The following is a 5,000-nucleotide window of genomic DNA, read 5'->3' on the forward strand; positions in this document are numbered from 1 at the left end:
TTTCTCTTCCTCTTGTATTGATAAGTTTTTATAGTACATATAGGAGATATTTATTTTAATGTTGTTACTCTTCTTAGAATATTTTATTTTCCTTTCCTCACTAGGGAATTTTCACTTTTGGAGTCCCTGGGTTTTTAGCATCGTACTTTTCCAACTAGGGTTGTAGCTTAGCAAGTAATAATAATAATAATAATAATAATAATAATAATAATAATAATAATAATAATAATAATAATAATAATTTACCGTTTTTTTCGGCAAATTTTCAAAAGTCGTTTTTTTGTTTAAAGAATCCTCAACACTAAAACAGGTGTTTTTTAACTCTCGTTCCATGGGAAATTCTGTTGTGAAACAGGTGGCACATTTGAACTTTCGCTCCGACGTCATAGTTTTCTTACCTTCTCAGTTTCAAAATTGACTATATTCAAGGCCATGGTCAGAGAAGGAAATTGGTTGAAAAAAATGGCATTAACTCTGCCGGTCATCTTTTCTAGAAAATAAAATTTGAAATGTCCACCCTGAAATTAAGAATTATCGTTAACGTTTTGTAACTTATCCATCGTTGTTTATTGTCACCATTTAAAAATTTGATTTGAAAGCTCATATAATAAATCGAAAGAGCATTTCGTTGTAAAATGCGTCAAAACAAAATCACAATGACATCATATGTTGTGTTTGCTGTACAAACACACACACAGATATATATATATATATATATATATATATATATATATATATATATATATATATATAATATATATATATATATATATGATTCTATTATACAATAATATTTAGTATAATTAATAAAGTAAACATTCATGACTAATGAGTTTAAGTATACATAAAATATACTGTAAAAAAAATTTACGTAATTTTAGTCGGAACTTCTTTGGAAAAATATACTGATCTCAGCCGTATTTCAGTAAAATACAGACGACCGTAATTTTACCCTATTTGTTATTATCTTTTACTGGTTGGTGACCGTAATATCACTACTTTACGTTAGTATGTCCGTTTTTAAAACGGTAAAAGTCCTGTAATAAATGTTGCCAGGGATTTCCCGTTTTTTATGTACCTTTTAACAGTGTATTATTGAATTAATTTCTCTCTTTCTTATTTTTCAGGCCCTGAACGAACTCATGCCAGCTCTAGAGGCAGCCAATATATCTTTGCAAGCCACAGTTACACTGTCCCACGAAGACTACACTGAACACTTGCAAACGTTGAAGGTAAGAATCGCGAGTCATTTTAAGCTCTGAATTATCCTGACATATTAATCAATATGTTCAATCAATTCATCCCTTTCATTTTGGTCATTTCAAACGATTTGGAACAAGATTATGTGTCTTGTTGATATGTTAATTTTTCCAATTTTATTATTATCAGTGTTTAGTTTGAAGTCTCAATAAGGGACATGATAGTCGGTATTGCCTATTTTTTTTTTTTTTGCAGAAATTAAGATTCAATTGGGTTCTTAGTAGTAGTAGTAGTAGTAGTAGTAGTAGTAGTAGTAGTAGTAGTAGTAGTAGTAGTAGTAGTGATAGAAATAATAATAATAATAATAATAATAATAATAATAATAATAATGATAATAATAATAATAATGATAATAAATAGGTGTTGTAGTAGGGTAATCAGGGCACCCACCCACCCGTTGAGATACTATGGCTAGAGACTTATTGGGTCCTTTGACTGGCTAGCTAGACAGTGCTACATTGGACCCCTCTCTCTGGTTACGGATCATTTATTCTTTGCCTATACATACACCGAATAGTCCGGTCTATTCTTTCCACATTCTCCTCTGTTCCCATACACATGGCAACACTAAGATTACCAAACAATTCTTCTTCGCTTAAAGGGTAAACTACTGCATTGTAATTTTTCAGCAGCTACTTTCTCTTGGTAGAGGTAGAAGAGAGACTTTAGTTATGGTCAGCAGCTCTTCTAGGAGAAGGACACTCCAAAATCAAGCCATTGTTCACTAGTTTCGGTAGTACCATAACATCTGTATCATGGTCATCCGCTGTCTTTGGGTATAGCTCTCTTGTTTTAGGGTACACTCGGGCACAATATTCTATTTTATTTCTCTTACTCTTTTTATTTTTTTTATAGTTTATATTATGAAAGGTCGATTTTAATGTTGTTACTGTTCTTGGTTTTTTTTCTTTGTTGACTACTTTTCTTGTATTTTATTTATTTCTTTGTTTCCTTCCTCACTATTCCATCTCTTCCCTTTGAAGCCCTTGGGCTTATAGAATCCCGATTTTCTAACTAGGGAATAATAATTGTAGTATAGAACAGAGTGATAACTGTTTGTATGAGTGAAACTCTACGGAATCGCCCTTACATATTTCACTTAGCGTCATGGCTGTACATAAGAATAAGCTTGAATATTGGAATAAATACGTCTAGCTAATAGTTTATGAAAATATACTCCGAGGATTTTTGTTATAATAGTTTAAAAATAATTTACTCTTAGTGCTTGTATCCTGGTAAATGAAGAAAATTTCAACGAAAATAAGTACCTCTTCAATACTAGAATAATAGAAATAGTAGTGATAACAATGACATTCAGAATGTATTAACATGACAAGGAATATTGAATTTTTTTTTAATTAAAACAAGTCGTTGTTATTTTGTCAGGGGCCTAGGTATGTTTTTTTTTTTTTTTTTTTGACAGAGCCTGTAACTAATAGGTTAATTCTATTATGTGAATGTATGCTTCTAAGCGTGGCGGTTTGCAATTATATTCAACTCAAGTTTGATTTAGTGTTATTAATACACGCGCGCACACACAAACTTATATATATATATATATATATATATATATATATATATATATATATATATATATATATATATATATATATATGTATGTATGTATGTGTGTGTGTGACACACGCGCGATCGCGTGTGCTCGTCCTCGCGTGTATCTATGTATGTACTGTAGTTATTAATCTATCTCTCTCTATCCATGTATATATATATATATATATATATATATATATATATATATATATATAGTTTGTGTACATATATCGATATTGATGTATACAAACATACACACACGTATATATATATATATATATATATATATATATATATATATATATATATATATATATATATATATATATATATATATATATATATCCAGGAATATTTTCAGATTTGATCGTGTGATGCATATACTATTACCTGTAGTTTTTTTTCTTTTCTTTTTTTACCAGACGTCATACCTTTCACTCTGATGGAAAAACGAGAGACCAATCGTGATAAGTGATATTGAACATCAACCTTTATAGTTCAAAGAGTTTACAAATAGACGAAGAAGAACAAAATCAAAGGGAATAAAACATTAGTCACTATATGTCAAATTTTATAAGAGTAGACTCAAGATAGAAGAGACTCTTTAGCTATGATCAGCAGCTCTTCTAGGAGATGGACACTCCAAAAATCAAACCATTGTTCTCTAGTCTTGGGCAGTGCCATAGCCTCTGTACCATGGTCTTCCACTATCTTGGGTTAGAGTTCTCTTACTTGAGGGTACATTCGGCCACGCTATTCTGTCTTGTTTCTCTTCCTCTGGTTTTGTTAAAAAATATTAATAGTTTATAGAGGAGTTGTTTATTTTAATGTTGTTACTCTAATTAGAAATTTTATTTTACCTTGTTTCCTTACCTCACTTTGCTATTTTCCCTCTTGGAGCCCTTTGAGCTTATAGCATCCTGGTTTTCTAATTAAGGTTGTAGCTTAGCAAGTATTAATAATAACAATGATAGCAATAATAATAATATATAATAATAATAACAATAATAATAACAACAGTAATAATAATAATAATAATAATAATGATAATTATTATTATTATTATTATTATTATTATTATTATTATTATTATTATTATTATTATTATTATTATTATTATTATTATTATAAGAAGAAATTTAAGAATTCCTGACGTGAAGTCCTCGTAAGGCGTTGTTTACAAGCAAAGTCGTTACAAGTCGTCCTGCTTAGTGACATTTATAACAAGCAACGATGTATTGAGACTAATAATAGCAATAGTTTGTTATATCTTGAGGGTACACTGAGGCACACTACTGTATGCTCTCTCTTTCCTATTTCCTTTCCTCGCTGGTCTGTTTTCCCAGTTGGAGCCCTTGGGCTTATAGCATCCTGCTTTTCCAACTAGGGTTGTAGCTTAGATAGTAGTGGTGGTAGTAGAAATAGTAATAATAATAATAATAATAATAATAATAATTTCCCTGGTGGAGGCTTGGTCTTATAGCCTCCAGCTTTTCTAACAACTGGTGTAGATTTGATAGTAGTAGTAGTAGTAGTAGTAGTAGTAGTAACAATTATACTAATGATAATAATAATAATAATAATATAGTGTACAAGGTACAAAACAGGAGTAGAATATTTTTATAATAATATTTGTTCTTCTTCTTCGTCTTCAGGAGAAGGACTGCAGGATCTTCATAGCCAGCTTCTCGACGGACTTGGCCAGAAAGGTGTTCTGTCAGGTAAGAGAAGAAACTGTTCATGTTCTTATTGTATTGGTCTGTAAGATTTGAAGAGGAAAGGGTTTAGTTGTGTTGAGGAAGAAATGGGTGTGGTGTGTGAGAGAGAGAGAGAGAGAGAGAGAGAGAGAGAGAGAGAGAGAGAGAGAGAGAGAGAGAGAGAGAGAGAGAGAGAGAGATATTCCCAAACGATTAGGTCTCAGAAAAAAACAACGTGAGAGAGAGTCTTAACTGATTAGATCCAAGATAAAAACAGAGAGGGGGTGTTTGTTTAGTGTTGATAAAAAAGTTGTTTGTGTTAAATTGAAAAAAAAAAATGTTAATATCTCTGGATAGAAAGATTTAGAAAGATAGGGTTAATTTAGTCTGCTGGTAAGAGCAAGGGAGAATATAGTATCATGAAAGTGTAAAAAATTTGATCCTGAAATGCCTGTTCTAATTATCTTCAGTAAAATGCATAATTTAGTTTGA

This window comes from Palaemon carinicauda, chromosome 6 (genome assembly GCF_036898095.1).
Source record: "Palaemon carinicauda isolate YSFRI2023 chromosome 6, ASM3689809v2, whole genome shotgun sequence".
In the NCBI taxonomy this organism is placed as follows: domain Eukaryota; kingdom Metazoa; phylum Arthropoda; class Malacostraca; order Decapoda; family Palaemonidae; genus Palaemon; species Palaemon carinicauda.